The 9,670-nt window shown below is 39.6% G+C and overlaps 1 long non-coding RNA gene across 1 annotated transcript; it reads left to right on the top strand.

The window, feature by feature from the left end:
• Positions 1-5,041: 5,041 nt before the first annotated feature.
• Positions 5,042-9,006, top strand: LOC139628508 (uncharacterized). Its single transcript, XR_011692802.1, has 3 exons — positions 5,042-5,121; positions 5,446-5,610; positions 8,641-9,006. It is a non-coding gene; the product is annotated as an uncharacterized lncRNA (long non-coding RNA).
• The last annotated feature ends 664 nt before the right edge of the window (positions 9,007-9,670 follow it).

Raw genomic sequence — 9,670 nt, 5'->3', positions numbered from 1 at the left:
TTTGCAGGAGAGGAGGGATCTCTCCTCCAAGTCGGATATACATGCAATAGATGTTGTGTGTACAGAATCTCACAGATATAACAACAGTACAATTACAATATGGAGAAACAGAGACTAACAGTGGAGGTGGAAGGGGTATAAAACTTGCAGATGAGAGGCGTTGCCACAACAGATAAATTCTGCATCATATGCCAATGAGGCCAGTGCTACAGCTAACAGGCCAATTATCATGCCTTGGCCTAAACTTGTGGTATGTAGCACCTACTTTAAAGCAGCCTAGATAAACTGTTTAAAATATACAGTACATGCAATAGATCTATCGAAGAGTTGGCACTGTGTAGACGCTTGGCGAAATTAGCTCATTTAACATTCTTTCAGAAAGCACTGGCAACTACTGGGGCTGCAGTGATTTCAATAGACTGACCTTTTCACTAGATAGATGACTATTCTTCAAGCTGTGAAGGATATGGAAAGCCAGACTAAGCTTTGTAAGTGGGGATGCATTGGAGCAACTCAAGCAGCAGCAGTTGCGTGTGCCATGCATTAATATGCATATGACCCTGAGCAGACTGGGTTTAGAGATCCTTTTAGAGGAGTGTTTATTATGGTCACAGCAGATAGGCTGAAAAAATGAGCTTTGAAAGGAGCAGGCTGCAAGGCAGCAGCAGGAGCAGCAGCTTTGGGGCATTGTACCAAGTTGACACTGCAAAGCATTGTATGGTCCTCAGCAGGTGGACCCCCCCCACCCCACCCTGCACACACAGACACAAAGACACATACACACAAATATATTTGCATGAATGCAAGCAGACGGGCTTCCAGGATCATGTACATAGGAACATTAAAATTCAAAAAGAGGTAAAAACAATATAGTGGATCCATGAATTAAATACTCTATAAGTTTCGAAAAACAGAGACAGATAAAAACTCCATTTGCTATGACGAAGGCACTGAGCTCTGACTTGTCACATGACCTTAAGCCTCGACGGCTGCCACTATTTCAGCCTCAGAAAACGTAACCACCACTGCCCCTCCTCCTCCTCCTGTCCTCACTAAGTGAGTACAGGCTCCGGTGATTGCCACTGCTAAAACCCCCATAAACGCACCAACCGTCTCCTCCTCCACCTCCTCCTCCCTGCTGAGTGATCCAGGGCCCCTCGGTTCTGCACAAAGACACGGCTGCTCGTCTGTCAACCAGAGGCACAGGACAGAGCGGGGCCCCTACTGACTCCTATTCAGCTCCACTGAATGACATTATTGAAATCCCAGTCCCGGCTGTGTGCATGTGTGGAGGCAATAGGCCCACACCTGTCCTCTTAGCATGCCTGCCTGAGAAGACAAGATAGAGGGGGAGAGACAGAGGAATGTGTTGATTCACTACCAAACCAGCTGTTTTCACTGAGCAGTTTGCAAAGGTTTTGTGCCAACACTGGCGCTTTTACTTCTACCGCATTGCTATTTTTAATGTTTGCTGAAAAACACTCACACCAAATTACATATTGTCCTTCGACAGTTACAGAAAAGTACTCTTGCTCTGCACTTGAACATCATGGCAGACTGAAAGAAAAAGAAATGTGGCAACATACCAAAGAGCTTGGAAGCTAAACTAAAGAACCAATTAAAGAGGTTATATTGGCCAGACCAGAAAATTGAAAATATAAAAGCTATGTCTTTACTCTGCCTTTAAGGTTTGGAGGTCAGAGATGAGTCAACATTTTAACTGCAAACTGGCTAAAAAACCACCTGTTCCTCGGCTGGAACCCTGGTGAAGAATGTAGAGGACTGTCTTGTGCTGTTGGTCAATAAATAGTTTAAGAGGTTGTGTGTACATAGTGTGTGTCTTAGTGTATGTATTTGTGAAAAAAAAGGATCAGAGTGTTTGGTGTGTGTGTGTGTGAGTGTGTGTGTGTGTGTGAGTGTGAGTGTATACGTGGAGGATATATTAATTGTCACTTTCATCTATGCCATTAGAGAGAAGTCTGTAGTTTCCCATCTGTTGCTCTTCTCGTCCATGCCCATAGATTTATGTGTGATTATCGTCTCTCTCTGTTGTGTGTTTATGAGAATCCCTGTTGCACCAGGCAGACTTTTAAGAGTTTGCTCAACGCTGCAGATAAGAAACCACCTGTTTAAATAAAAAAGCATTCCAGAGGGAAACTTTTTTCTTTTCTGTGTTTTCAATATTAACAGATTCTTCAAAGGGCACACTAATCATGAAACTCGTACCATTTATCTCTGTGTGCTCAACTGCTGATACACATGAGGCTAATATGGATTTCCAGTCTGGGACAAGCCGAAAGTTGTTCACACACACAGGATCAAGGGCAATCAATAAGTAGTGCTTGTTTGATAGACATCAGTAAAGCACATCAGACAGAAGAAATGACAAAAACAAGTCGGCTTCCCACGCTCATGTGATTGAGCAATAATAAAAGAAGACAGTATTATTTACTAGTTTATATGTGAAGTTTATAATATAGTATATTATAATAACATAGAATAGTAGAGTATATAGTAATAAGAAAAAGAGTGCAGTGTAGAGTATATAAAAAATTACAATCCCAGTAGTAACGCATAGGCTTCATAAACCTGAATCTGAGATTCTGCAGACAAAGATGTTGCAACAGTTTATGACTCTCTCTCAATCTGTTAATCAGAGCAGCACAGGAGTATGGTTGTGAATTGTTTTTAATACAGTAGTAGACCCAATACCATTTTTCTTAAGAGACTAGTTTAAACAAGGATTCAACAAAGGAGGAAACAAACAAAAAAACTGGAACCACTAAACAGAAAGTTTTTTCTTGTTCTGTGTGTTCCTGTTAGCCATTGTTAAGTTTTATCTGAAGTAATTCCAGATGCGAAGGCTGTCACTTTTCACAGAGGGAATGTATTGCTGCTGTCATCATCTCCTTTTTTTTGGCTTAGAGCTTTTATAAATTCCACCTTTGCCGGTGACTGTGTATCAACCTTGTGTTCAAAGAATTTCAGCTCTAAGCTTGTTTGACATTCTCTACCTGTTCCGTCTTTGACATGTGTTTTAATTATTATTATTACTATTACATAACCTTTCTCTTTTTGATGTTCCTGTGAAATAAAAACCAGTTCTATTGGCAAACAGACATGTTCTCACACACCCACAAAACACATACGCACCTACCACAGAGCTGCACACACTGTACACACATGCATTATTATATAATCTCCTAAATGAATATAAAACACCACTGAAACCACTTCAGGTGATCCTCCAAGTGAGCAGTTCTGCAGACTCAAGGTGTGTGTGCACCTGTGTATACTTAAAGGTACTTTAATCAGTCTTCTTCTGCATTTTTTTTTTTTTTTTTTTTTTTTTGGCAAATGAAAAAAAGTGTTCACACAGAATACACTGTGTTAAAAACTAAAAGGGCTGCACTGATGTGAGCGTGTTGCCACAGGTGACAGAGATGAGACAGAGTATGACCCATATGTCTGTTTGTGTAATAGATCCATAATTTTTGAGGCTTATGAGATACCCAAACACCTCTCTGTGATTAATGTTAACACAGTATGAATCAGGATTTACCAACTGGAAAGTTATTACGATGACAGTCATTTTGTCCTCTTACCTAATAAGTGCATGTGAATATTTGATTGGCCAATGCAGAGTGATGATGACCAATGATGACATATTGCATTGCAGTACAAGTTCAACCAGGTTTTTTCACTGGGCTTTTTTTGTCCTTAAGACCTCTTGAGACTCACAATGCATCACCGTGATGACACTGAAATGAAGCAATGGTATTGACAACGTCAGCTGCTGTAGATGTCCAACTTCACAATCTACCTTCTACCTTTGTATGTCTGCTGTTTGGGGCTGTGGGGTTAGTGTACAGTGGGTGAATTAGAGGGGTTTTTTTTGCTGAAAACAGCTGCCTGCTGATAATGAAACAAGGCTGAAGACAACAGAGACACTGAACTATACAGTAAAGTTGCATTCAGACTTAAATAATTAATGTGACAACCCCTTTTCAAGCAACACATTTGACATCATTTTATAAATGATTAGTGTAAAAACACTGGTAGTGATTTAAAGTAAATGAAAAGATAGATAAGAAAAATAAGACATGTAATACATATTTCTAATCCTTTTCCTGTCTGAGAGTAGCTTGCGCAGCAACACCAGATGGAAACTTTAACACTGACCCACTTTGCAGTTTGGTGTATTTGAATTAGACAGAATGCAAAAACAGAAACAGGAAGTGGTGTGTGTCTGATCTGTAGTTCAAAAAGTGAAAACAAAAAGAAGGGCACAGAATTTACAAAAATGCACATGTTTCATTTAAGCGTGTTTTAGTTTCATTCCTGTGAAGCAGTGTTGAAAACACACTGCTGTATGTTAAGCCTGTGGGTTTACCGGAAACACCAAGCCAGTAGCAGCAGTTCAGCAAATTTTATTTCTGAGGCAGAAGCTTTGGACTCCACAAATAACCTCTTAGAAATAACTAATACTAGAAAAGGTCTCAAGAAATCCCTCAAATAATGCAGTTTTGGGAAGGGTGTAAATTAAACTGTATTAAGGTTCAGCTACTAATGTTATACATTTGTTCTACTAATTTATTTTGTTTTACTAATTTTACTAACTTTCTTTAATGGATTTAACCTCAAATCTCAGCACTATTTGTTAGCAGTGCAAAGTGGAAATCAGTCATGTAACTGCTCAAAAGTTACAGGAACAATAGCAAAATACTAGTTGTGTGGTAGAAGAAATACAATGCATTGCTATACTATTGATATACTACTACTACTTCTAGAAAAAAAAATAAATCCCACAACTATGAGATTTTAACTATAATTTTAGTTTGTATGTCGTCACTGTCTGTGTCAAATATCCCAAAAATGCAGGGTAGGCTGAACAGAGTTTGCCTACAAAACTAAACTTTATTCAGTACTTAAACTGTACTGTACAGGCTGTACTGTACAGTTTGGATGTGGTTTGATGCCAAAAAGGATTTACACCCCCCCCCCCTTCTTTCTCTCTCTCTCTCTTGCTCTCTCTCTCGTACATGCACAGACATGTCCAGAAGGGAAACCCCTGCACATGGTGGGGGGGGCAGTGTGCATCCTGCATTACAGGACTGACCTGTAAGTACAAGAACTATAACACATATGACTGGAGTTAAAATGTTTATATATGATAACCAGCAAAAAAAAAAAAAGTAAAGGGGGCAGGGGGGCTTTGGAACAAAACAATGGCCTGATTAGAGATAGAGAGAGATGATGATAGGTCATGGAGGCGGGCAGATGGACAGACAAACAGAGAGCGGCAGACAGAAGCAGACAGAAACATTTATGAATATGTATGTGTCTACATCAATGCAAGATGAGACGCAAGCTCCCGCCTGCCTGCACGTGTGTGCTTTGTACATGTCTATATAAATTTGTGTGTGCCTCAATTCTTTCTTCCAGGGAAGGTTTGACCTTTGACCACCTCCCTGCACCCCCATCTCTAACAGACACACACACACAACCACACACACATACACACACCCCACCTCACCTCCCCATATCCTGGACAGCTGTCAGCAGGGACCTGGCCAAAGAAAAAGATCCATCTGTCGTCTTCCTTCAAAGGTCAGGGCTCAGGGGTGTGTGTGTGTGTGTGTGTGTGTGTGTGTGAGGGAGGAGGGAAGCTTCTTTTCACTCAGTTAATCTCTGCTGTTGTTCTCTCTCGCGCTCTCTGGCACACTTCTGAGGGTTACGGATGTTTTAAATGCAGACGCCCTTCACATCCATGTCTGGTGCATTGAGTGTGTGTCTATATAGCATAACTTGTTTGAAGGTGAGAGTTCACCTTGTGTATTTGTGTGTTATGTAACTGAAATAGTGCTCCTTCATATATTATATTAAGAACAATACAGTGCTTGTGCGTAATTAGCACTTTGCCTATTTGTCATTCTAGTGGCTTTGTGTGTCTCTCACACAAGGCTGCATAGATGACACAAACTTATTCAAGCACTTATTGCTTTCACTTATGAGCCTTTAATGTTTGTTGTGTGTCCTTGTCTTTGATCATAATAATTAGATGCATCACATTTGAAAGCCACACCATTTTTGTTTTGTTGGAGTAAATCAATAATTCATTAAGGTAAGAAATCTAAATATGATGGTGGACTGGATCTTTTTAGCACTTGGTTTCACGTGTTTCACCTTTGAGTTTCCCTGGTTTTCACTTTTAGGCAAAGAATGTAAAATACAAGCAAATTACTGACTATAATACAATTCTTTATTTTTAGGTAATATATACTTCATTCAGTTTGACAGTGTATGAAAGGTCCTCAGTCCCTCATTTTACTCTAAAACTACCAGAGGCCTGACAGTGTTCAAAAACTGTGCCTGCACTCCAGCCCTTGTCTTGACTCCCTCTGTTGGTCCACATTGAAATACACATTTGAACTCACTGTTGTTGCTTTCAGTCAGGCTGGATTTTCTATAATAGCAGATTTCACTGCTTAAAACTCAACTGGGCCCAAATGTATGAACAAAATTGGCTAATTTCAGAGTTAGGTTGGGATAATATTTCATATAATTTGAGTTTCATGAATGTTTTAAGATGAATGCTTTGATTATGGGCTATGATGTACTCTTTGGATAATAAATAGGCTAAAAATTTGTTTAATTGAAGGGTTGTTTATTTGCAACTCTTTGTTCTCCAGTGGGATTATTAAATCTGTATTTTTGTTTTAAGAACCAAAGTCCATTTATAACAAGAATAATCCTGGGACTTTGTCAAACACACTCTCTGCAGAATCCAAATTGCATTTTAACATTAAATCAGCATCAAACCTCATGTATCATTGCTCTCCAGAAAAGCTGAACAAAATCTCAAAACTTCAGTTTTATATATCTCTATTCTTCAAGTCCTAATTTCCCTTCTGACTGTGTATCCTAATCTCCTTTCCTTGAGGAGAGGATATTAACTTGGAAATCCCCCCTATCCCCTTGTTCACGCTGTTTTACTACAAAAATGTCCAAACATTCCCCTGGAATTACAATATGTGTAACAATATAATGTGACTGCGGCTGATTTGTAGGGTTCAGATCATATCAAGGCAGCAGATTACGCTTTGAATTCATTCCAAGGAGTGCAGTATGAACAGTCAGCAGGCCAATAAAACCTTTTGACAGGTAGAAACAAGTTTACAGTGTGATAACACACAGAGAGAGAGAGAGAGAGAGAGAGAGAGAGAGAGAGAGAAAGAGAGAGAGAGAGAGAGAGAGAGAGAGAGAGAGATTTGGACCAATGCATTAATGTTATATAAAGGGATTTAGGGAGAAAACAAAGGCGTCCCCTGTGTGATTACTGAGGATACACAAATACATAATCTACTGTGTCTAGCCCTGATACACTGCTGGAAATAAAGACAATAGATTAAAACCACAGGGTAACAGGGTAACAGGTAAGCAGTAGTACAGTAGGTCAGCACTGAGCAGTGATACTATTTAATAGTAATAAAAAGTGTAACAGGTTGTGAGCCAAGTTGCATATAAGTTTTCTCATTTCAGTTCAATGCAGACAGATTGAAGGCAACTTGCATCATTTACTCATTTTGGCCCATATTCTCAGTATCAACAAGTTTTTTAAGCATCTTACTCAACTTATGCTAACTGTATGCTTGCTAATGCAGCTTCAGTGTCGAATGAATGTTAGATTGTAGGGAAGGTAAAATCCTACAAACACAGAAAACAGCTAAAGAAAAGCTACAGTCAGACTGAAAAGGTTAAAAAAAGGTAACTGCTCTACTTGATATTGAAGAAAACTGTTCATTGCCAATATTTTTGGCAATGAACAGTTGGCTGTAATTTTAATTTGAAGGAATATTCCTATATAATGTCTCAAAATAATGTTCAAGATAATCTTAGCCTTGTTTTTATTGTTTCCTTATATTCAGAATTATAGCGAACCTCTAAACAAATCTAGCCACTTTTATCTTAGGTCATCGGTGGTGACAAACACAGGAAGTCAATACACTCAGGAAAGTTTGTTTTGAACAGTGCTTTACATGCAATACACCTTTCTGGTCATTTGAATGGAAGATGAGGGCCATTGCAATAGATACCTCATATCTGTACTGCACATTGAAAGACAGGGTTAATAATGAAGAATGTTCGATCATTTTCTCCTCATCTACACAGTTCATAAACAGTAAATATTATGAGCAATAGCTTGAGGTTAAAAACCCATTCAACCACGACACACCCAAAACAGTAACGGAGTGTGCTGTGTGGTTACACAAACACACACTGATAAAAGCCCGTGTGCATCTTTGCCATTACAAATCCACAACATAGAACCATATGATGTGAGAGGAGATGCTGCCTAGTCTGTCACCTCCTCTGTCACCTCAAAATGTTCCACTGCGGGACAAGTTTTTTTCCATGTCTCAGCCAAACACAGTACAACAAATCAGCCCAAACCCTGTATGTCAACACACACTTGTGGAAATGTATCTATTTATTAAACTTTATCTGATAAGAATTAAAGTGTCATGGCACTGGCAATGAGTTCGTTTTTTTCCTTTCCCTTGTCTTTCTCTGTGTTTTCCCTTTTGGCCAGTCTGATATTCAGAAATTAAAACTAACCAAACCTCTCTTGTGCCTCAGGACTCCACTGCCAGACTAACCTTCTCTTTCACACTGACACCGCAAACTCATCAGGCAGATTGTGCCACCAGTCCCCAGCCTTCAGCCAGTTGCCATGTCTCCATTCATCAGAAAGTCCACCTGCTTCTGCCCTTGCCGCAGCTAACCCTTTGACCCTCATCTGCAACTTTATCTTATTAAATCATTTAACAAAACCTCCACTGAGTCCTGTGTCTTCTTCTGGGTCCAAACTAGAACTAGCCATTATATAAAGATGATAGGTGTTTACATTATACACACTATTACAAAGTATTAAAATTTGCTCACCATAAATCATTTCATCATCATACAGGGTGTCAACTAAGGACAAAATAATTAATCTAAACCCTGCCACCCTTAGTCACTGCTGCACTTTTGTTCTCACATGGCACATATGAAGTAGTATGATAACGGGGGGCAGAAATGATTTTTAAAACACTGACATAGGTATGACATATGACGGAGGTAGATTAAAGCAGCGTTTTGGTTACTGCTGTAGGTAGTAAGCCGGATAACTGGCCTTGCTAATGGTTGCATCTTACATTAGAACACATTAACATACTGTTCAATGTATTTTACACATTTGCTCTCATGTATTTGGTCTTGGAAAGGTTAGGAAAGACACAACTTTCCAAACTCCCAGATGCAGAATACCACCACTAGATTCAAAGTGATGACTCAGCATGAAAGTTAGACCTCCACATAGTCTAGCTGGAGCTAGGGATTGTCTATGGCTCCATCCGCCACCAGCTAATCACCTCAAATGTTTCCATATCCCAGCCTGTGTCCAGAACCTGTTATCCAACTACTTTGGCAGTTTATATGTCCACTGTACAACACAGGAGGCCACAACTGGTTGGCATCAGCTTGAGAAAGGCATAATGATGGGATGCTCAGTTTCTCCCATCCTTTTCACAGCAGCCTTTGAAATCATCCTGATGAGGTGGGAGACAAATTGTTTGAGGTATCAGATTACAGTCAGGCCATGGACTACCAGCCTGCAAAGCTTTAT

Source organism: Trachinotus anak, unplaced genomic scaffold (assembly GCF_046630095.1).
Source record: "Trachinotus anak isolate AG129_WGS33_773 ecotype Australia unplaced genomic scaffold, CSIRO_AGI_Tana_v1 ptg000012l, whole genome shotgun sequence".
In the NCBI taxonomy this organism is placed as follows: domain Eukaryota; kingdom Metazoa; phylum Chordata; class Actinopteri; order Carangiformes; family Carangidae; genus Trachinotus; species Trachinotus anak.
This window is presented reverse-complemented; position numbering and strand designations above follow the sequence as displayed.